Genomic DNA, 25,702 nt, shown 5'->3' with positions numbered 1-25,702 from the left:
AGCAGCAACATTATAGAACATAAGAAGAGAGTGCAAAAATAAATACCTCCCCCACCACCCGAAAATTTTGTGGGTTTTTTTTCACTAAAACAAAACCAAAACCACCCACAAAAAGTATCCTGATTTTTATTTCATCAATAAACTTCAAAAATGTAGTATCTTAACAACTCATATGTTTTAACAGCTCTGTCAACTTTGTTTTAGGAAGAACAAACACATTCAAACAATAAATTCTTCAGAAAGGCACGAAGTTCAAGATAAATAAATTCTACATTTGTAGTGAATATATTTAGAATATTTTCATTCTTCCCTTAATGATTTTATAAAATGCATGAAAAGCTAGGTGTGTAAATACAAGGCACTTAAGTATTATTCAGAAGTACAGCTCAGCAAACATCCAATCACAGTAAGAATTTGTACTAGGTTATTTCAAAACTAGATTTCATCCAGTTCTTTAACTCCCATGAAAGTATTGGTACCGAAAGATGTAAGGTGAAGTAATTGGTCTTTCGGGAAAACAGATTTTGAACTTAAAATAAAATTATACCATATGTAATTTTAAGTTATTAAAGGTACTGTATAAAATAGTTCCTCACAGAGGATTCATTTATTTGATTATTCTACTGCACTGGCCCCAAAGAAGCCATTTTCCAGCACGGCAGACTTACTGCAGAAACACTGTCACTGCATCCCAGTGCCAATGACTGGGTAATAAAAAGAAAAACCAAAAGACTCAGATACGTGTGTCTCACTTCCAAGGCCTTTCCTATTCATTAAGGAGTCAAAAGTCATAATTCTTTTATGCTGAGGAAACCATAAAAAGCTGCACCACCCAGAAGAGCATTCAGTCGGTGTCTCCCAGTTTATTCTGTGGCTGCAGTAACTAAAATAGCACAACTTAGCTTATTTTTCTAGTGGTCTGGTAGGGTGTGTATGAGCAGTTGAGCTGCCTGTCGGCTCAGTGGCGGTAAAACTCTCAGCTGAAGAGACAAGAACTTCTTCAGCCAGTGTAATTCAATCCCTCGCAGCTCCACGCACCCCAAGAACCCAGCTGGCAGTCCGTGCTACTCACCCACCTCTCCACACCCGGGTCAGCTCACATTTGGAAATAGAGCTCTGCAGGGATAAACACATTTCCTGCGAACCAGAGACTGGACATTCAGAAACTCAGTTGCCTAAATTTCGGATCCTTTTTTTTTTTTTTTTTTTAAATCTAAATGAGTAGAGCTAGTCAAGTTACGGAGTACAAAAAGGTCACACATTAAGAGCCAGCACATGCTGCCTCCAGCAGTACTCGCCAGTTGCACGTAGTGGTTTATTCTCAGGAACAGCTGAGTATGCCAGGCGTGAAGCATCTGTCCTGCATTCTCCGCTCCACGACATGGGACTGGCCAAGAAACAACGTACAAAAGGACGCTACTCCATTGCCATAAGGCAACGGGAGCTGACTAACTTCTTGAAAATCAAAAGGAGAAAAAAACTTATCAGAATTACAATTTTCAAGACTAAAAACCGGGTAGAATTACACAGCCTTGTGAAATAGGGCCCATCTGCTCCAAGGGACACTACGAAGGTTTTAAAATCCATTGTGTATGATAGCTGAGTGGGGCTAAGGCCATCCAAGATGCTGGTTGTTTACAAAATGCTCAAATTGCCGCAACATAAGCCCTTTCATAATTTGACTTTACTGTGAAAAACAAACTTAACAGAATTTATGAAACAGACACACGAATCTGGTTTCCTTATTAAAAAAAAAAAAAAAAAAAAAAAAAAAGGTAATTCCAGGAAAGTCCGCTTTCATAATACCTCAATATGTTTAAAAAAAAAAAATCTTTTAAGCTCTGGATTAATGGAAGGGAAAAAAAAAAAAAAACAAAAAAAACAAAAAAAAAAACAGAACAAAACATTTCGGTTTTGCTTTGTACTCAGAAATACAGCTGCATGTATCACGTCTGTGTTCCAGAGTCTGAGACAGTTTTAATTGCTTACTTCTCTGGTCTCTTTGTCTGTCCATAAATCTCTTAGCATAAAGGTTGCAAGAATATGCAGAAGATACTTGAAAAAAGAGAAGTTGTTAACCATCGTGCTAGATGCCGTCCAACCATACACTACAGAAAATATCAGTTGCTATCAAAGGCTTTTCTGATTTAAAAGACTTACATTGTCCTACAAGAATACCTGCAGAGGGGCAGAAGGGCCAAGCATGGCAAAATACAACTCACCCAGCTAGCAACCTGACTGTCTATCAGTTTTCCAGCAAAGTAATAAAAATACAAGTTAACTTGACACATTTTACTGCCAGATGATCTCAGTGGGAAACTTTTCCAACAAAAAATAAAGGTTACTCATCCAACGACTAGAGTTTTCATGCTGATCACTGCACATTCCTGCTTCGATTATAACTTGGAGTAGAACAGCCCCTGTGGGAGCAGTACCCACTGCAATACTCTGCTGACCCCTGCCCCTTCCCTGATGGCATGGAACATCTGGAGAACAGGGGACACGGAACAAAAGCTACTTTATTTTTCTCTGTGGCCTCTGTAGGTTCATTGTCGAAGTTGTAATGCCGAAGAAAATCGGGTAGAGCGTTCAGATGTACAGAAACCATCTTGAAGAACAACAGAATAGATGAGCTGCTTCAGTTTCTTTGAGTGATTTTGGTGCATTCCTGCTCTGGGAATCTGGCAGTAAGTTTTTCTTTTTCCAGGCAGTGGAAGTTAGTCAGGACTAAAAAAATTTTAATACTAGAATACTTCTAGATCAGGTCTCGAAAGCAACTTCTAGCCCAGAGGAGTACACCTTAAACCTTGCCCAAAAGAAGTACTACAAAATACTACTACAAAAACGACACAAAACTGCTGGAGTGCCTGCTCTGAAGTTTACCAATTCTAACAGAAATCTTATTCTTCCAGGTAAAATACTGTGGCTTATGTGGATTTACGGATGTTCCCCATGGATGATCTTTTATGTCAGTTTTCAGTCATCGTGGGAGCCAACAGGTATGCAGGCTGCACTTCGAGCTAAAACACAGCAACCTGTCCCCTGGGAGCTGTGCACCTGCAACATCTGAAGGCAGCCACTAACACACTCTGTAGCAGCTCAGCTGGAAACAATTCCAAAGCTGCTCCTTCCAAAACTCAATGCTTGGAGATATTCAAAAGCTATCCGGGTATGGTCTGGGGCAGGTGGCTCTAGGTGATCCTGCCTGAGCAAGGGATGGGACAAGATGACCTCCAGAGATTCCTCCCAACCTCAACCATTCTGCAAGGCTTGCAGGTCTCCAGGTGCTCAGTGCGCAGTAACTGGTCAAAAATTATTCTTAGGCTGGGCTACCTGCCATTTTTTGCCTCCAAGGCAGGGGAAATGGTAGGGTAAAACTAGAACTACTGGATCCTCTAGTTTGTCTTCAGTTCAAATAGATCCAAACCCAAGGAAATACCTTAATGTTAAGATCTTCATTAAACAACAAGAGCAATTAAAACAAACAGCTTATCCCATAAAGACTGAGGCTCCTGCTCCATTTGATACCTCCAGTTCCTTTGCTATCTGTCAGAAAAATGAAGGACAAAGCCCCAGCAGACCCATGCGCTCACCAGACACGAAGGCCCCGTGAGCAGTTCACTGTGCAGAGCTCCTTTCCTTGCACAGTCCACAGACCCAAGATGTGCCAGCAGTGTGTCCTCAACTCGGCAAAATGCAGAAACCATTTACAGATGACGCTATAAAGTGTATCTGCCCAGACATGAAATGTCCCAACACAGAAACAAAACCAAGACCTAGCACCAAAATAAGGGGCGGCACAGCTTTCACAGGACATCTGCTGCATGGCTGAAGTCATCTTTCAGAGCCCTGAATTTACCTTTATAAGGCAGATTTCATATTAAACTGTATTTATTCATCACATAGAACTCATTATTCAGTCAGGTCTTTTCTAATTCACCCATCTCTTTCTTTAATGAAAGACCATGAGAGAGATGTTCAAGCAAGCGAAGGGCAACTGAATCCCTACGTGACATCACTGGAAAATCTGCTGCTACAGACAACTATAGAAGCAACAGAGAGGCTGACATTGAAAAGGACAAAAGTAAAATCCAAACAACAAACCAAGAAGGATTTATAACGAAATGTCAATTTTCCATTCCTCTTGAACCTGGATACCAGATGAACCATATCAAAATAATGCATTAAAAATTATAAAATGAACTCAAGCTTCTGTTCTCTCATCCAGCAGAGGCTTCCAACAAAGACAAAAAGGGAAGGCACCATTCCCAGAAGTTGTACCAAGGGAAAAACCAGCAACAGCACGGCAAGCTCGTCAATTCCCTATCATTAACCAGGAGAAAAGAAAAAACAAAAAAAACCAAAAAAAAACCAAAAAAAAACCCAACAACAACAACAACAAAGTTTTGTTGCTCTCCAGTCCATTTTACACCTCTGTTTATATAAAACCACACTTTTCTATCCAGTTTCAAAAATATTCGTGAAACATGAGTGGCATTAGAATTGAATATGGGGGCTTCTTCAAGCAGTCATCTAAGGACCAGTAAATGTTCTCAGCTTTCCTGCTTGGCTGCTGTTACCGGTGAGTCCTGATCTCCACACGCTTAACTTGAAGAAGATTGTGGAAACTTATTGTCCTACTCCAAGAACAGAATGGGGAAATGACTCTATTAAATTACTTTCCTGAAATTATAAAGGAACTGAGAATTCTCTGTAGTTTCTTAAGTCCATTCTGGGGCTCTGGGGGCATGGAGTTCATCTCCATGTGACTATACAGCCTCAAGAGAGAGGACTAGGGCTTGGGAGTTTCCTTTTTGGCATATGGCTTGGGTTTTTATATGATTCACAATCTTAGCATTAACCAGTTGTACCGTCAACAACAACAAAAATCTGAACATTATCACAGGAGAAAAACTACATAGATGTTTTCAGTATTTTCTCCCTGTAACCACATTGCTGTTTCCAACTGCTCAGAAACAGAACTGATTCACACTGATATATGAATTCTGAATGTCTGTTCACTGCAAAACACCCTACATTTACTCTCTGAATATTTCCCTGCTGAAGATATTTCTGAACAACAAAGATCAAAAGAAAATTACAATTACACATCTACTGTCTGTGTCAGAAATCTTTTATGAGATTAATATACAATTCTTCCATAATAGGATGAGTTTAAACAAATGAATATGCTGTTCTTGCTTCTAATACATATTAATTCTTTCACGATCACTTTGTGTTCTAGGAAAACAATGAAACAGAAATACCAAAAGTTACAGGAATCCAACTGCAAATCCTTAGAACATGAGTCATGTTTTCATTAATAGCATCGGAAGTCAGTTCCATTAGTACTAAGTTGACGCCTCCTGGCCTTGCATCTATTCAAGGCAGTAGACAGAATTCACATCAAGTGCAAAGGGAGGGGGAAAGGAAGGAAAAAAACCTCATATGTTACTCAAATGCTACTCCACGGTCTACTTGTTTGGATTAAAGACAAATAAATAAATAAAACATCTGCCACTTTATGATTAATGCCAGGCAAAACATTTTGTGATGCAACAGTCACAAATAAAAGAGTCTGAGATAACAGTCAGAAGACAAACTTGCACGCAAGCTACAAGAACAGGCTTGTGAGCATCACAGACCACACACACGGGTATCGTGGTGCTAATTACATCCAACTGCCTTCATGGCCATATAGGTGAAGACTTGGAAAAAAAAAAAAAAAAAAGAAGACAAAAAAAGAAAACAGTTTCCAAGCATTAGTTTGCCTGTAATGGGATTTCTTTAAATACAGGCCACCATACATTCAACCGGGAACATCAGTAGGCTGCAACAGATTTGTTTTTAAAGACTGAGGTTTTTTTCTGCAACTTGTCCTTTCAATTAGTGAGATTTTCATCAGAACAGCCATAGACACAAAACCTGTTTTATTTTGGTCCTGTCAGCTTTCTGTGGAGTTCTTTTATTTACACAATACGGGGAAACATCACTGCCCTGGAGGCAGGGTTATGAGATAGCGTGTGTCTTCACAATGCAAACTATTAAAGGGAAGGTGATTTAAGTATTGTACATCAGGAGGCTCCTTTGAGTATTCCCTTTCAACTACTGATAGCTAAATTCTGGTGTGATGTACAGAGAAACAGAATCTTGACAAAATCATCACTTAGCAAGCACTCTGCTGCTGCTTTTTTCATCTTTTTCTCCTTATAGATTTTAATAACAAGTATTTCTAAATGTGTATCCACTTACATTAAAATGGATCACAAGTGGATGTCTTCTGAAGGAAGTCATGTTTTACCAGACAGATCACCCTTAATACCAACTTAGAGAGCGAGGAAAAAAGCTTAACTCTGGTAATCTGCCGAGTATCTACACTTCCAGTACTCTGCTTTGTAGCATGTTTGACCAACTGCATAGCAGGGATCTGCACTGACTGGTCAGGATAAGAAATAAACTGTCTGCCTAAGGATTAGGCATAAGGGCATGAAGGTCTAAACCTGAAATGACCTGCAAACTTTCTGAGCAAGAGGTCAGGAGCAGCACAGTGCAACCCGGAGCCAGGGAATGTCTGGTTGGGCACAGCCTATGGCTTTACAGCAAACTTCCATGTCAAAAGTCCTCCAGGTGGGCTCCAAAAAGCAACCACTAGATTAATAAAGACATAAAGATGAAATAATGGAAATTTGCACAAAAGAATACAGTAGAATTTCCCAGAGGGAGGCAGGAAACCAAAGAAAAATGATTCAGAAATTTGAGTCTCTGATCATACTTTCATCTCCTCCTAAGAAAAGGAGTGCAAATAAAAACCATCACAATCACTATTTTACAGGACATATTAAGTACCTCAAGATATACTGCAAGATATATTTTGACAATGAAGCCCTTACAGTTTATGCTGTGTTAAAATCTGGAATGATCTGTTCACAGTACTGCACGTCCTTAGCCTTTGTTGATGACAATTATTTTGGTTTTGTCTGCTTTTGCTGTGTAACACCAGAGTTTCAAATGCTGGCAATTACACAGAGCCAAGGCTTTGATTGAGAACTGGTGCCAAAACTAAAATAAATGCTAGTACTGATACCCATTTTGAAGTGATTGACTGCACATGCAGATGACAAAATCGCTTATGTTCATTACAAGGTCCTTTGCCCTCCAAACAGCATGAGACTAAAAAATCAAGCGTCTTTTTTTCTGTACATGGATATACTTTCATCTTTCCTTTTCCTCAGTCTAGCCTTCAAGCAAGCAAGTCTGAAATCTGTTTTCTTTCCTTGCTCCCTTTCTAACACTGTGCTGTCTGCTGATAAACGTTACGAGCAGCAACGGAGACGCCAGCCTTTTCCTGTTGCATATTCTTGAACAGGGCTTGGGTATATTGGTGTTCCAGCCTCACTCTGAAGAACCAGTGGTCTGTTAGCACTAAATTAACACACCAGAACCAGACCCTGTGGCAGCTGTGTTGTGTCTCGCATGCTGCGCACCAAGTTTGCACTTTGCTTCCCACCCAGGCACTGCTGTCTTGCACCACTGTGGTACAGAGTCCGTGGCCTCCTCTCAGCCCCATCTGGGACCAGCTGACCCTTCTGGCACAGCCTCACCGCCCCGGCCACCAACACGTGCCCCCCTTGCAGCCCACTAGTATTATATGCCTTTGCCCAGATGCACCCACCAGATCAGGAATTTCATTAATTGGAATTAATGTAAAGAGAGGCCAAGAAGTAAAAAGCCAACTCGAACTCTCTACTGAAAGTCTTGTTTTCCTTTTCTCCGAATTTACTCTCAAAGGAAGTGTTACCTTAGAAGAACTCAGCTCAAGCAAGAGGAGTCATGCAGGAGAGAACCAGGATGGCAGAGATTTATTGCTAGCAGCTGAGAAATTACGTAGTTCCCAAATGCTGCCAGATGTTATGAAAAAATACCTGAGCTTACAGCCCATAAACTGTGTCACTGCCTTATTTCTACAACCTCCTAATTGTTTCTGAGGACCACCCGACCACCTCGCTGTGCAAACCTCACCCAAACCAGACATTACCACAGATTCAAAATTCCATCCATGTAGTTAGAGCACAAGGCATAGTGGCAAGAAAGATAGCAACACCTGCATTTTGGGACAAATCTCAAGAATTTCGAGCAAATTTGAACAAACCAAGTTAATGCTGTTCCTGTATCAGTATGAAGAGGCTGAGGCATTCTACAGCTAATATGGGAAGAGATTTGAGCTGAATCTATAATGAGGATATACCTCTGACTAAACCAGGGTCAGAGAAGGACAGAATTAAAACCAAGTGTCCTGAAGTCTCAACTGCAGCCTTAACAAGTTGACCTTTGACTACCTTTACTTAGGCCACTAATCAGAGCTTCCCCCACCTTACAAGATCTCCCCCACAATGTATGTACATCTAAACAAGAAAAAGAATCTACCTCTCCCAATGATTCAGCATTTTCCTTAGCACTGTTTTACAGCTGTGTTCAGCTAGTACACAGGACATTTGTTTTCATTCTTTAAATCTGCCTAGTCCAGCAGGTTTTTTCCTTCCATCTTTAAGCCCTCTAATAAATTCCCACTGATTTTTAACTAGACAGAATTAAAACAAAATGCATGCAACAAACAGGTAGTGGAAAAGGTTATCAATCTGCCCAATATGAAATGCCTAAATATATCACCTGCTAGCTGTGAAAAAACCCCTCTGGTATGCTAAAACACAGCAACAGCACCTCAGTTCAGGGATCACACAGGACTGACAGCATTGTAGACACAACTGTTCCATTAAGAAACAGCTAAAGGCTTTACAGCCATTTTTTTAATGTAAAAATAGTTTAGCATTCACTTGGTTAAGCTTTGAAATACTCATCTTTCTCATCAGACTTCAACTTATAGCCAATTCCAAACCCTTTACATTTCATATTATAGCAAAATCCAGCCAGTGTGTCCAGTGTGGAAATGCAATGGTCCAAGCACATTATAGAAGTCTTCTGGAAAAGCTGTCAAGCTCAAACACTGGAAAGTACAGGTAAATTAGCATACAACATTATTTAACCATTAAATACCATGCAAGTGTCAAACCATGGAATATGTTTAACACTCACTCAAAGGAAAAATCTAATCTAAACATATTAGAGGAGTATGAAGCACAAAAACATTTACTCTCAACTCTGAATGCCTTTTTTTTTAAATAATCTTTGAGCATCCATAAAATTCACAAAGTTGAAGAAGGTGATTTTCTGTGAGGAATCACATGGTAGAAAGCATCTCGTGGCTTCAAATCACACAGACTGGTTTGCACTGTCTTCTTGTCTCAAGATGAAACGATTGCTTATTTTACCCCAAGAACAAACAGGAATTCCAGTCTTTACACAGAGCTGAATCAGCTCAGAGAGAAGCTACTAACAGACTCACCACGTACAGCAAAAGAAAATTTTTCAACAAAAAGTATTTTGTAAGGCAGCTTTAATGTATACCTGTCACTTTATTTTAGTCCAACTCACAGTAAAGGTTATTAAGGCCCAGATTTCTGGAAAAGCACAGGGAAGGAAGCAGTTGGCTTTCACTGGCTCAATGGGATTTTGGACATCCAACTTCTCTAGGTCTCCTGGAAAAACCCCAGTCTACATTTAATCTGAAAACATGAATAAGTATATTACGGGATTTAAACAAGCTTAGCATTTTTCCAATTATTTTTTTATATGTCTTTCGCTTCCTAAATTACTCCATTCAGAGAAAAAAATAAGTAAGTTCATGTTACTGTTTAGCAATTATGTCAGAACAGAAATCACCACAGCCTTAGTCACACATAATCTTTTCCAGTGGCCAGTGTCTATTCACGGAACTGAAAAAGCCTGAATTCTTTATCTTTGCCCTAGACTGGAGTTCAGGGATTTTTTTTTTCTTCTGGGTACGAGTGTCTGGCTTTTGTTTATCTGGGCTGTCAAAGTGAAGTATCTGCATGGAATAACACAGGAAACTCTGCAGCAAAAGCAACAGTAAGGCAGACTAATGATGTGGCATTTATCCCCCAAACTCGGATGTAACAAACTTCCCACAGCAAAATCACTTCTTTTAGAGTCCACTTTAGATTCCCTTTAAAAAAGGCCCGGTGCTGGATAATCCCCCAACACATGTAATGCACTCACTTTTCTAGCTAGCAGGAACGCCATTGCTACCGCGGATATTACTGAAACATTTTCCAGAGAACTGTTCAGTAGCTTAAGTTTGGAGAAAGATAGTACCCCATAATGCCTGTCTCTTACAGTATATTACAAAAATTCTTCCTATAAACATTTTTAGGAAGCTTACACTGCTGGCAATATACTGAAATATTTGAACGCTGGCAAACATTCTTTGACCTGAAGCTACAAGGAAATTAAGCTCTAAAATCATAATCATATTTTGCCCTCAGAAATGTACATTATATTATCTTCAGACTGACTACGGAAGCTTAATCTATTTGGTTTTGGAATCTTGAACTCTGAATAAAATGACAAGAGGAGCAAAAGGTAGAAAATAACTTCCATCCTGACATACTTTATGAAGGCATCAAGCCTCTCACCTTTTCAGAATTCCTCAAACGATATAAATTTAACTTCAAAAACATCTGAAGTATTTATCCTCAAGGCCTTTAGCACTATGCCACAGAATATCCCACAAACCATCGTTATCTTGAGTCAAGAGCAGGGTCAACATGACAGCTCCCTGCGCACCTTCCCACAGGCAGTGCAAGGTGAAAGCCAGCTCATGCCCAGCACGGACTATTATCAACGACCAGAAAGAGATTGGGCTGCTACAGGAACTTGGGATCTACTTCAAACACTCCTACTTTGTGTTCCTTAGCTGAGAGAAGCTATGGAAAGAATTGTCAGCTAAAGGTATTTATGGTGTTTGTTGAACTGGGCAAAACCAGAAAATATTGACTTTTGCTTCTGTTAGACTTCAAGGTTATCAGCCCGTTGAACAGAGGTCACTGTTCATATATTTCTTGATGTTACAGTGCTTACATTGTTGGAAACTTATGGGCACAGCAACAAACTATTTAAAATCAACTCATACGTTTTCTTCATGCATTTCTGCTTTTCCATTTAAATCTCTGTTGTAGGCAGCAACAACAACTTCACTGGCTAAGAAGGTGATATAAGCAACCTTTTGCAAACTTCGTATAGTCAGAAAAATCAGTGTCTAGTCAAGACAAGCTCTTCATTAACTTCTGGTTTCTAAACTTATGCAGTTAAGAAGGGCATGGTTGGTACATGCAGACCAGCCCAGATTACTGAACACACTTGTTTCAAGGCCTGGCTTCCACGTACTGAAGTACAGCACGTCACACCAAGGAAACAAACTTCTGGGGACAAGGAAACAAAAAAATATTTTAAACAGCAGAGGATTGTTTTTAATTATCTTTGTTGATGCTAATGACAGGAAACGTAGAAAAGGGCACTCCCAAAATACAGACACTTAAAGGAAAGACTGTAATCAACTTGCTTAACATTCTGCATTGCACACCTGAGGATGATGGCTACAGTTATGCTCAAAAGACCATCTTTCCTCACCTTATATATATATAGAGAGAGAGAGAGAGACAGATAGATACACACAGAGACTCATACATATAACACATCCCAGGTAGTACAGGTTAAAACTCTCAAGACACAGCAACAGTGTGAGCAGAAAACATCCCGTTCTCCAGGTCACTAGTGAGCCTCACTCACCAAGCAGCTGTCCCAGGGGCGAGCACAGAGCCAGACTGTGCTGGGGTTTCCCCACACGCACTGTGGTTCTCTACCACAGATACACACAAGATAAGCATTTCAGTCCGTGACTTTTGGAGTTCACACTTTTTCTGAATCAGACCTGCTTTAAGGGCAGGAAATAAGCACAAACAGCATCTTGGCATTTGGGACTACGAAGGAAGGAACAACACCAAATCTCATATAAAACCAACAAAAAACAATGTAGAACTTCACAATAGTAGAATTTAGCAGTGAAGAGGTTGTTTCCTCTACATTTTCACTTTTTTTTTTGAAAGGCTTCAGCCTTTCGACAGTGCAAAGTGCTATATACATTTATCACAGGGATACTGAACAAATATTAATTAGTTGATTCAGGTGTTTTTAGAAGCAAAGCTATGATCAAACACTACGTCAGCCACTACTAAGAATGTTTTAATTTCCGACTGGGGTCACGTGGTTTACTGGTGAACATGGTGATTCTGGGTTAATGGTTAGACTCAATAATCTTGGAGGTCTTTTCCAACATTAACAATTCTACGACTTTATGAACTGATAAATTTTTCTCTTTAACTTGAACTAGAATTATTAGAAAGCAATATAACTTGGAGCAAACATTTAAATAGCAGCTTTAAATAAATTCAGATCAGTTATATTAAGTCATGTACTTATTTCCTAGCAAACTGGCTCTAATTTATGAAAATTAAAGTATAGCAGTGAAAAACACTCCTGTTTGCACATGCATTATTTAAATTACATTTCTTTATAAAAAATAGAGTGTTGTACAGAGTACTGCATAAAGTAAGCCATACACCATTATGAAGTAGCTTTCCCATTCTTTTTAACACAACTGTATCATGGAAAACTTATCTGCAATCTCTCTGTAAATAAGAGATCCTGATCTGAGCCCAAATTACCTGACATGGTGATAAGCCAGATAAGGACAATTTCTGGTGATTAAAATACAAATCCTTCCAACATTAAATGAATTTAAGTTCAATTTTTTTCCCTAACAGTTTTAAGATAGACATGCCTTTTTTCTTTTTCCTTTTAACATAGATATGAGAAAGGGAAAACCCCAGAAAATACTCAACTCATAACTTGAATATGTGTTTTAGAGTCTTAAGGCAAGATATAATTTATTCTACAACATACACTAAACACATTTACAGGATCAGACAGGTTTTCAAAATCTCTGAGACAAACTAATACTGCAATCAAAGGATTAGCAAACCAGCTGCCTATATGCCATTACAGCTGATTATCATAGACTGTAGACAGCTACCTTGCTTGGAAAGTGCTTTCAGGAATACTGCATTGCTGCCAGAGAGAAGGGTTTATAGCAGGATAAATAATAACTCATTATTTTATTTAATATACATAAAACCAGGAACTTAAGCAATAGAAATTGCATGATGGTTTAGAAAATCTTGTTATAAACTACATTTACAATAAAACCTGGCAAAATGGAGAACTGATGAAACTTATAAGACACTGCCATTCAGAGCTACGGATGCCATGCAGAAAAGGTTTGACTTTTCAGTCTTCTCCCCAAATCTTACTAAAAATTAAATGGATTCCAACATTCGTCTTATCGTGAATCCATAAAATCATGGAAAGACAAAAACTGACCAACTTGGAAGTGACAGGTTTTATCTTCAAAATGTTTTCAAATAGCTCTTGAGTTCACATGTAGAAAAAATTGCAAAAGATAAACTCCCAATAGCCCTCAATAAAAAAATTGTCCTTGTTATTAAATACTCTTCAAATAGTTTGTTATGTCCAAACAATTTTCCCTCTTTAAGACTATGAGAAAGAATTATTGTTCTTACTGGAGACTGAGCTCTTTCCAAACAGGAAAGCAGCAGAACTCAGCATATTCAACAAGATGGTGAACTGTTTACAGCACTGCTTACAAAAGAAAAGGAAACGTCTTTGGTTTTCTACTAACACTTCAGCATCACGTTCTTTCAACATCTTCGTGAGTTGCACTACTGGTAATGAGACAATGTTTGCATCACTCCAACTTGATACAACTATAAAGGAAAAATATAATTTATTATCTATGAAGAAAATTCAGATGAGGATGGAAATCATAGTAGTGATTTGTTCATCTGGTAAAACCCCTTCTTTCAGATGACACTGATGCAAACCCAAAACTAGTAACCAACTGAGTTCATCTCTCAGGCAGCTGGTAAAAGAAATCATGTTAGCTGAGCAGAGCTGTATCTCTCTATCAGAAGTATGGACGTGGCACTTTTTTGGCTGCATATGGTTTACTTAGACTAACATCAGCTTTAGTCTATGTATATATATATATATATATATATGAAATTATATATTGAATTCTAAGATTCCTGTACAGGGAGAAAAACAGGATCATCTTGATCACAGTTTCTGGCTATTGATATGGCCTCTGTATCTCAGGAGAGGAAGCCAAAGTCAGAATTTCACAGCCAGTCAAGAGAGGACAGACTGCCTAGGGGTAACTACAGAAGTATAAATATGCACCAGTTATTCAAAGCATGGCTTTCCAAAAAGCTTTTAGATTAAATAGATTATTCCTCCTCTACTTGCTTCTTCTCTAGTTTGTCTTCTTTCCCTCACCTTCTGGGGATTTAAAGGTCTTTGAACATCCTGTGTAGGAGATGAAACAACAGCCATTCACAGTTTTTAAATGCTCTGTCTGAATGAGCAGAGTAGTTAAAGAAAAGAAGCTTACCATAGTTTTAATCTCAGCTTCTGTGTTTACAATATGGTTACTCTCCAAATCTTGCTTACAGTCTCTATCCCATAATATTGAGAGGTCAACCTCTGAGGCTGGAGAGCATTTTTCAATCTTATAAAAAATCTCCTGAAATCCACCTCCCTATCCATCCACCCAAGTAAAGATTCCTAAGAGAGTCTACACACAAGAACATCCACACTGCCTTTGTCTTCTTTATTTCTAAAAGCTGGATTTTCCATTGCACCTTGGTTTTTTTTCTAAATCACAGCTGCACGTCACTGAGGACAATGAGGATGAGAAAACAGGAAATACTTTGATTGATGTGGGGTTTAACGTTACCATGTCACTGTATTATTCAGGGACCAGAAAACACTAACAGAAATTAAAGCGAAGAAGATCTCAACAACAGAATCAGTTGGATTTCACAGAAGGAAAACAAAAAAAAAAAAAAAAAAGAAAAAGGAGCTCATGCTTAGCTTCATTAATCCTTTCCCCCTTGTCCCCTCCTCTAATTAGTATGCCTAAGGGCTCTCCAAGAACACTGCACCATAAGGATGTACGACACAGGTATCAAAGCAAAATTGGAAGTCAGGTTACTGTTTTAGAGTAATAGCAAAGGAAAATTAAGGAAGTTCAACAAAGGAAATGTGCAGCTGTTACCACCTGACAATAAGCCAGTGACCACCAGCTACAGAGGAAAAGGAGACATGAGAGTTCTCAGGCTGTGCAAAAGTACTAACTTGTAACTGAAAAACACAGACAAGTCAAGTACAAGGCAGTTCAACAATCTCTGGATATACTAAGTAGTTTACTCATAAAACACTATCATTATAATAGGAGTATTTGGAATTTAAAATCAGTGAGTGCAGAATCTGTTCAGCAACATTTAAAGTTCCAGGTAGGTTTACCCCAGCACAGAGATCATTATTAGGTTCCCTTCCATGTCCCTATTGCACCCCTCAAGCAGTAAGGTTCTCTCCCTTATCCTTAATGCTTAACCTCGTTGAACTTCCACCTTACATTTCAAAGTCCTACCACATTCAGTACCCCAAGTGATTTTTTTTCAATCTGCTTATCATTTCCTTGCCTGCTCTTCCCCCGATGTATTTGACAGCAGATGCACATTTCTCCCATAAGCACCACTACACCTTTTTTAGGTCACTCTGTATGTGCAGCACAGTTCCTGTGAGCAGCTGCCAAGTCACAGTCACTCTCTTCATTTCATCCAAGCTTGTGCTGAAATTAATTTCTACCAGAATGCAAGTCCGTGATGAAGAAACTAGTTCCCCCTTTTTAAACCACTAAAAAGGCATCAACAAAACTCCCACACTAGCAGATGCATAAAGCTGATGCACTGTGTGGCTCTGTTGTGCCTGTGTGGCATTCTTCAGCCTGTGACCTGGCCTCCACACCTTGGCATTTTTTGCCCTGAGTCACTGTACTGTTTGTACATTTATTTATAATTCTGATTATAAATAAACTGAGACAGCATCCAACTCATGCTTTCATCCAAGTACCTATCAAAAATATTAAAATAAGAAAGATCAAATCTGTCCTGGTTATGGTCATGTTGATTGTTATTACAAAGTGCTTATCCAAGTCCCTAGTCAGGAGAAGCGATTTATTCTCATTTCATGGGACAACACACGTAACTCCAGGATCTGAGAGAAGGAAGGCAAGGACATTCTAGAGACCCCTCAAGGCCACAGGAACGCCACTGGCATGAGCACCCCCTGTGGAAGACCCTGTTGGTGATCCCGGGTGAGCCCGTCAGCCACACCCACAAACTGAACCACAGGGGCTCAGGCCGGCAGTCATTCCCACATGGATGGCCACAGCACTGCAGTCAGAACGATGGCAGTGCAGATTTCTCCCATATTGGTCTGGTTTTACCCACACAGAAACATTTGACAGTCCCCTCCTTAACCCTATGTCTGCTCTACAACCCAGAGACACCAGATGCTAAGACAGCAAAAGTTCTTTTTTTAGGTTCTGTCCTCCTCTCCTGCCCATCATAAAACACTGCTCACTTGTTATTTTCAATCAAATTTGACAGAAAAGTAAAGACCCTCCTGGATTTCTCAAGAGTCCAATGAAAGCACGCTGGGTAGAGGCAAGTGGCACCAGAACCACTCCAGTGGAAAGAAAAGATGCTTGTTAGGCATAAGGGATTTTACAGCTTAAGGAAAGATCACTTATAAGTGCCTCCTACTTAATCCCAGCACAGCAGCTCTCAGAGGACCTCTGGCAGTCAGGACATTTCCAATTTGGCCAGAGCTTGTGCCATCACCAGATCTAATCCACATTTCTCACTTCTGTAACTTTTTAGCATACACATGTAGCTGTTTACACTTACTTATATTGTACTCAAGCTGTTAAATTCCAGTCAGGTGCCAAATGGCAGCATTAGAGTCAGATACGGTGTCAAGGGGGAAGCTGAGAATCACTGTTGAGGTCTCTCTGCTCATCCTCAGCACAGCTTTCCAACCAAGACCAGTTGCAATGGAACAGGAAAGGAAATGGAAGAAGAAGTGCCACCTGCAGTGTCTTGCTGTGTTTTAATCCAAAATCAGCCATACGCTCCTCACAGCAGTGTCTGTTTCCAAGCATTACAAACAACTGAATCCCTTGGGATCTACGGATGCACACCCCCATCACCTTCTGCTGAAGCACACACTAACACTAATCCTACGCTGGCACAAGCAGCATCTTAAAAGAATCAAGAATTTTGTCCATTAAAAAACAGAACTTACACTTGGCAGTAGGATGAACAGAACAGACATTCTTTTCATTTTATACAGTTTTCTTGATATGCATACACTGATTTAAAAGATTCCACTCCAGACATCATTTAAAGCTAAATGAGTCTGAGGCTGTCAATTTTTATTTTCTTAAGTTTTACTTTTTATATGTGTTCAAAGAAAATAAGTACTGAAAAACATCACTGCAAGCATCACTATAGCAACCACAGCTCTTCAAAGTTCCTTGAAGCAACACACTCAGATTCCAGATGGAGCAAAATGCCATGTCTATCTCGCTTTTCCAAGGAGCCTCTCTTTCCTACAAAGCCTCCAAAGACTAGCAGGGACATCTGCTGCAGAAGTTGCTCTTACAAAGACCACACAGACTCGGATAAATTCACCTATTTTCACAGTTCTGAAAACAAATAAAACAATCAGCATCGTGACATCTGCACCCAAATGCCTGCATGAAATGTCACTAGAACAAGAAAAGAGTTATGCAAGGCATTTATTCGAGTCCCTTTACAATCCAATGGTTGACCTCGTTAAAGTCAGAGGCAGTTTTGCCACATATTTCAGCAGAGCCAGAATTCCACCCTTCATGGGAGGTTTCTCTGGTAGCTCAGCTCTTTGATTCACCACACGGCCAACAGAGTACTTTGCAGCATTTCACTACACCTGCTGCCAATCAATTCTGCCTCACTACCTGGATGCAATTTGTAGAAAAGGCTGTGTATCCTTGAATCAAAATCTTAGAAAACAATAATAGCAAACATACTAAGGAGATTGTAAACAAATCCAGGCTCATTTTATATCTAGGAAGAGACAGAAGACTGGAGGAAAGGTATCACTGGCTTACAGTTTTTTATGCAGCCATCCAGGGAGGAATAACAGATAATTGTGTATTTTGTTTGTTGGTTCCAGTGTTCTGCATGTAATTCAGTGTTATGGAAGCAAGAGCAACCAAAGCATCATTTCAGGTGCCACTACAAACTGCCATCATAATATCCCAGTAAAAATCAAAACACCAAAATGCATCAGTTCTCCAAAGTATTCCCATCGCCAAAAACACATGGGAAAACAGCCAACAACAAAAATTCCTTATAGATTCTCCGGTTTGGCCCATCTCCTTAAAAATAATTAACAAGGCATTCCATCTGGCTCTTGTCAAATCCCTTTTTGAGTCTGCAGAAGTTCCAAGGTGAACTTCTGACAGTTACGGCACCTTCTGGGCCTGAATGAAGCGGCAGGACCACGGTGCAAGGAGAGATGAGCAGCTCGGCGCCGCTAACGGCAGGCACAGATGCCGGCAATTTACAGGCTCCTCGCAAGCCACGACTCTCAAACAGCAATATGGTCATGTACCAGTAACATCGTTATGCCCTGGAGATTCAGCCCTTTGTCCTCCAGCTGACATAAACGAAAACAAGTGTCAATACATCAAAGAATGCTGTCTGCGTTTCTTATTGGAACTTTCTGCTACAGCTGACAGATGGCTCCGTTCTTAGGAGTGGAAGAAAAAACATTTCCTAGCAGACCCCAAATATTTGTGCTTGCTTGGCACACCTCTCAAAGAATTCAAGAACAAGAAAACGGGGTCAGTATGAATTCTCTTTCTGAAAGGAAAATAAATAATGGAGGGAAATATACAGGTCATGAAACTAATTAATATTGTGCAGGCCATATTTGAAAAATACTAGACAGTATTTCCATTCTAGAGCCTTGGGCCATAACACTCAAAATAACCTCAGCTGCCAATTATCTGGAGTCCATCTACTGCAGTGAGGAATCTGACAGTCGCTAGTGGGGAAATTACAACGAAAAGATTTAAGTTACCACTGCCATTTGGCAAATGTGTAAGTAGTAACTTAAAAGGATATCCTATGTATGATATGAAGTTCAGGTCTGAGAAGAAGTTCAAGCAATATCAATATCTAATCTGCAAGCAATGATGAGAAACTACCATCAGCAGCAATAACAACTGGAAATCTTTCCTGAATGGTTGTCTAAATTCTTATATCAAATATCCAAACAACAATTATTTTCTAAGTTATATACATGGAGCTTTATGTACTAAATACAAACTCAGCCATGCAAATTTGATTACACATTTCTGGCATGCTATCAAGGCACAGAAAAATGTCACATACTTCTCTACTTAACTTTAACTAGAGATGATTCCGCTCATAATTATTTAGAAGATTTAAAACTTTTTTTTTTGGTTGATCTAAACGAGTTCAAGGAAATCACCTCTCATCTGTGCATATTTGGGGGGAAAAAAGTAAAACTTTGATGCAATTACTTCCCTCTGACTATCTCAGCTACTTCTAGGTACAAAAACGGCATGTAGAACCTATGGCTGTAGAGTTCTCATGTCACAAAACAGAGCTCTAAGAACCCGCAGCATGATTTAGATTGTGTCAAGGAAAGCTGTAACCTCCTACGCTATTGAACAGATATTACGAGACAAATGTGAAGGACACATGTCATTGTCCAGCTTAGGGAGGAAAAAAAAGCCAACAACAAATGCTTCCATGACAATTTGTTAGGTTTGTAATTCACCCATTCTAGCATAAAAAAACCCCAAACAAGCTGCAGTGGTCAGTTATACTTTTCCTACATCCTATAGCTGTTGAACATCTGTACTATTAACACACTGAATATTCAAATCAACTTATCTTTTCCAACAGAAGGGAAAAATCTCAGGTTTCCACTCTGGTCAGCAATTTTTCCAATTTTTTTTTAGCTTTGGATGATGTTCTTCTAAATACTTGTAGAACTACCATTTCTTGGAAGGGAAACTTACAGAAAGTAATAGCCATCAGTATGTGCTCCTCACTCTGAGGCTAGCAGGCCCTAAAAATTAAACCTACATTCCACAAAAAATTGTAATCGACTCCCTCTAGGCTCAGGCATCAACTGTTTGCCAATACTTGTTAATCAGCTCAGTGTTCATCCCTCTCCACTCTTCCCGACACTCCTAAGATTTACTACCAAAAGACAGTACCACTACACTGACTCAACCTCAGTTTGTGCAATCCTTACAGTAATTCTACACCCCTTCGAAAAAGCTAACAAGAAGCACGGGTTTTTTTCAGACAACTTATCTGCATTGTAAAACAAATGTTGGTTTAAAAGCTAACTGTAAGCACTCAGCAGTACTGCTGCTTGCACTGCCCTGCTCCCAGAAAATGATTAACACCACCCTATGGGACAGGCTGCTTCCCTCCTTCATAATCAACCCTGCTAACTTAGTTTTCAGACAATATAGGACTATTCAGATCCCCATCCTGGCCTGCTTCTTTGTGTCTCTATTAACTGATCTGCAGCTGTACAAACAGCAGTGTTTCACCAGCATACTGTCTCCTTTAATACAATTTATCTTATTCAACAGCACTTCCATAAGCTTAAATGAGCCCAGCATTTGAAAAACAGTAACAAATACCTTCAAGACATACTCCCCGATCTACAAAAAGATACCTACAGGTCTCAAGCAGTAAACTGCATGACAGTCTGTCTACTGCATCTCCACAAAGGGGTTCTGCTGAAAACACAGGTCCTGGGGAGTGTGAGGGGCCATGTGTTAGTTTTATGAATATTCTGACTCATTATCAGGTTCCGTTCTCAAAACAGAAAACAGCACTGTATAAGCTTTGCCAGTACAACCATCTACAAAAGCCATCATTTATTTCTTCAGGTAAAAGATTTCCCCAGCTGTGCTAAGAATGCCATCATCTTCCTAAATAAACTATTAAACTGATGAGGAGACTGTAATTTCTAAAGAAAAGTCTGGAAAGAGTTGTTTTTGCAAATTTGCAAAACAAGTCCGCTAACATGAGCAAACAGTCCCCCTCACAGCTGACAGCCCTGGCTGGCAGCAAGTTGTAACTCATTTTCATGCTTCCCCCTGCAATCTTCTTGGGCACTTCTGGGTAAAAATACAAGACAAATACAGAAGAGACATCCAGACACATCCATGTAACACACACAGCCAGTCCACTGCTAAAAGCAATCCACATTACAAAAGCTACACCAAATTATTCTGAATTGCCTTTGCACAGATCTCTCAGGGCACAGTTTTGCATCTTAGTTGTTCAGAACATTCAGCAGGGGAGCACTTAAATGAAAAGCTCTTTACGTTGGTGCTGCTCAGAGCTACTGTGTTTTTTAGAAAGCATTAAACCTTATCCAGATCATAATCACAGGTTCGAGACAGAAAGGAAAGTGTAGCATCACAGTCGAAAATCCTTCTGCCAGGCAGAATTCAATTTCAGAAAGTGTTTTTTCCTGATCTCCTAAAACACAAATGCCTCAGTTACTGAATATTTCAGAAAAGTTACAAATAATCTGAAGTTTTCCCCATAACTGATATAGAGAGTACACTTTTAATATTAGCCAAAAAAACCCCACTTTATACCTTATAGGAATTATTTCAAATAAATTTAAATACTTTTTTTTTAATAATTTACAGAATGCAAAGAATGGGACACATGAAAAGTAGATCATATTTTTTCTAAGTTGGCAGTGTTTACATCTGTAACACGTTATTTCTCCTTTGATTTATAAGAGTATATCACAAGAGCAGTCGATTTTACTAAGAGTTCGGGAAGACCTTTGACCATCCTGTTACAGTTACTGTGTCTCACCAACGAAAGGAAAAGGGCGAGGGGACAGGAGGGAACACATTCAATTTTACAGCAGCAGAAGTTACGGCCTCAAGTTTTATTTCCAAGAACTCAGCTAACCCCTCCGGCACAATAAAACGCAGCAGTTGATGGGTGAAGCAGTCCTTTCTTTCCTCCCCTCCCTATTTAAACTGCTTCTCTTCGCTGGGAGAGACAACGCCGAGGCTCCCCTGCCCTGAATGCCTGGCTCTGGTCCAAGCTGCCCTTAATGAGGTCCTGGCAACTCCCGGGCACTGCAGATGCCTCTCAGCGCCGCAAACAGCCTTCATCAAACACACCAGAACCGCGGGCACAGCCGCGCCTGACAGCAGGGCTTTTACTTCCAAAATAAAGAGACAAACAGACATTCGAGAATATCGCATACCCCAGACTTTATCTGAGCTAATCCGATCTCACTTCAACTCTTCTCCAAGAAAAGCGAGCGCTAATGCCTTATAACAATTAACAAAGTTTACGTATCGTGCTATTCAAGCCAGCCAACATTTGATGCGAAAGAAACCCTTAACTCTTCTCATTTCAATTGTTAGAAATCCAGTTATATATTCAATATTTGGGGAGGAAAAAAAAAATCAGTAGCAGTGAAGTTCTGATTTTCTTTTCTAAGCATCACTGATAGAGAAAATCACTATAACAGGAACCAAGCTCTAAAAAGCAGGAGATTCATTTTTCAAACAAGTATCGACTAAAGAGACACCACAATAACACATCAGTGACACTACTCACTATAATTTGCTAGAGAATGTAATGCCCAGTCATACTTCCACATTTTTTAAATTACAATAATTTTCATGCTTCATATCCATGTTTTAGATTATCTCCTTTTCTGACTGACTACAAGCTTGGCTTAAAAAAAAAAAAAAAAAGATTACAGTACAACCTAACTCTACCATAGAGAGCAGTTGCTCTGCTTCCAAGTTGATCCACATTTAATTTCAAATTGAAAAAAAATAAATATTAGGCAGAGATGTGCACAGAAAGTACTGCTGTCTCTTATCTAGTTATGGAGCAGGATTTTCTTGTTTGGGTTAGGGGGTTATTTATTTGGAAAGTAATGTGACTTTTCTCTACAATAATTTGAAAACTTTATTAAAATTATAATTTAACTGAGTTTGACCTACTATCCCATTACAGGGTATAACCCAAATCCTTGCTAACAAGGCTCAAAACATTTTCTTTCACAAAGATCACTTGTGCACAGGAGGCACCCTGCAAGAAACCACACATTCAGATCCTACCGGCAGCCAAGTTCCAGCTGAAAAGGGTAACTTTTGTAAATTACCAGCAGAGAACAGACGAAGAATCCTAGTTCTTCAGGCTCAAGGTCAACTGTCCAAGCTCAAAATGAACATGCAGGAAGTTTACTCTCTTTACCACTGACACTGTCCTTTACCATCTTGTGTTGAAAGCAGCTCCTCAGCCCAAGTCTTTTGTTTTACACACGTAAATTACACACAGTAAAAACAGTATTTAGCAAAGGCATTTACTCTTCAAACCTTACATTAAAAGACATTCTGTTTGTAATATCTAAGTAAATCCTAGCTTAGGACCAGCACTTGCTCTCTCCACCCATGCCAGCCTTGTCAGAATGGAGCAATCTTTTCCCAAAGGTGAGGGAGAAGGTTCCTGCTTGATCATGTATGACTGAGCTGGGAATCAGGTACAGTAAGAGACTGCACCTAATAAAGTGTGTGAATGAGCTTTAACAAGCACCAAGTTGTAATAAACACTCCAGATAAACCTAATGTCTCCACACTGCTGAGGGGCAGAAGGGGTTGCAGGTCTCTCCAGGTGACACTTGGCAAGAAGTTGCTTCCCGGGAAAGGTATTCCATAGCATGTTGCTCAACTAAGTACTGCATTTAGATTACTCTGCAAAGGCAAACCTTTTAATTAAATACAGCACAAAGAGGCTGTGGGAAATCTGAACAGCACACAAAGGAGCGTGGACAAGAGCAGAGATAGGGAGAGCAAAGGGCCCAAGAGAAAATATGCCAGAAGACAGCAAATAGTAAGTCCAGGTGGCCAAGAGTGGTAAAGCACAGTCAAGGTTACCATTGCTGTGCCAATCCATCTTACAATAATCACAAATTATATATCAATTGGTGCACAACACCGCTATCTGCTGAAATATAAAACCACATTTATACCTAAATAATGATTTAGTGTATTAGATATCGCTAATTTTAAAATGAATTGACAATCCACCTCATGGTATTGTAGAAAAGGGTTGCACTAACATCATCCTCTCACTTTGTTAATTTGAGACTGAAACACATCCAAATGAATGCCTGTGAAATGCAAAAATAAGGATTTATATGTAAAGATATTTGAGAAGAGACACTGATTCTGCATAATTAACAGCACTGAAGAGATGGAAATGTTTGCTCTTCTTAACAATATCCAGCAACCTGTAATTTAGCGAGCTGCTATCATGAAAAACCTGTTATTCCATTTATCATTTTCTCACCAAACTGGACTAAAATTTCCGTCTGGATTCCATTTAAATCCGTCTTTGTAACGGTGCAGCTGAACATAGTTCCATAATCACACTACTGAATATTTGCTAAGCAGGCTGTATTTTGAGAGAGAAGGAGGTGAAAGACCTTTTCCTTTAGATACACTAAAGTAGCCTTTGAATCAGACTGAGGCACCGAGAGTGAAAAGGCATCAACAATGCCCACATCAGGGTAATGAAGCAGAAAAGCAGCAGGATCAGCAGCAGCAGAGGGAAGGAGCTGTGAGGAAACTGGACCTCCCCCAAAGCAGGCAGGATGGCACCAGCGCCTACCTGACAACACGGCGGAAAACCACCCCAAACCACCCTGTAAGGGTGAGGCTTCAGATCCAGGCCATTCACCTTCCACGTGGTCCTTCTTCACGGGGAAACTGCGTGCTTTCGAAAAGTGCACTTATTTATTTGTACCCCCACTGGTTTGCAGCACAGATCTCTTGTGTAACGCTTGCCATGAAGCAGACAGGGGAAAATGCACAGCACCGGCCTTTCGGCGATCTCAGTGTATGGGCAAAATCATCAGGAGACCTTTATTTTCAGTATGAGACAAAAGGTTTTTTCCCAGTGACCCCATGCACATCATTTACAAGGATTATCCTGTTGGTTAAAAGGCATTTCAGCAAGCTCACTGCTCAGGGTATGAAAAGGTCTTAGGCTGTTACATTATTTTCCCTCCAGCCATTCACTTGGTGCCAGTAACAGAGTACAGTATTTTTGAAATTCTACACTTACGTTGCGTGTTTTTTGGATGATTTCCAATACTGACCAGTTTCAGATGTTAGTCACACACACACATAATATTTTCCAGTACAATTTTCTGGTTTCTAAGCAGGATTAGTTTAGGACTCTCTAAATCAGAGATTACGGTATTTTGTGTAAAGAAAAAAACTCTAGAAATTTTTCTCCCACAGTTATGAGTATTTCTCCTTTTCATCAACCTGTTCTATCCTGCACATGTGTCAATAGTCTTTAGAAGGAAACCTACTGTATGAAATCACAGCTTTCACAGAAAAGTAACAATGGGTCTTACCAGACTAAAATGCAAATACAGATGTCAAGCAACTCAAAATTTTAAATGCAATTCAATACCCTTTAATGTCATTAATCAATATTCCTTTCAGGAATGTAACGGCACGAAACAGTTTGCATTAAATTCAACAAAACATTTTGCTAGCAATGACCTCCTTCGATCTTGGTAAGATTGACATCTTCCTCTAGAGTTGGAAGAGACAATTATTGCCTTAGCTCCCGTTTAAAATGTCCATAATTGACTTCCAAAAACATTTGTTTACCAAGTCACATAAAACAATGAATTA

General features: G+C 39.6%; 1 protein-coding gene across 2 annotated transcripts in view; it reads right to left on the bottom strand.

Moving 5' to 3' along the window:
- The window catches only part of BMPR2 (bone morphogenetic protein receptor type 2), a 107,371-nt gene that overhangs the window by 54,746 nt on the left and 26,923 nt on the right, over positions 1–25,702 (bottom strand). The window lies entirely within an intron of this gene.

Source organism: Empidonax traillii, unplaced genomic scaffold (assembly GCF_003031625.1).
Source record: "Empidonax traillii isolate 1590-97213 ecotype Southwest subspecies unplaced genomic scaffold, ASM303162v1 scaffold65:size4453928, whole genome shotgun sequence".
NCBI classification, from domain to species: domain Eukaryota; kingdom Metazoa; phylum Chordata; class Aves; order Passeriformes; family Tyrannidae; genus Empidonax; species Empidonax traillii.
This window is presented reverse-complemented; position numbering and strand designations above follow the sequence as displayed.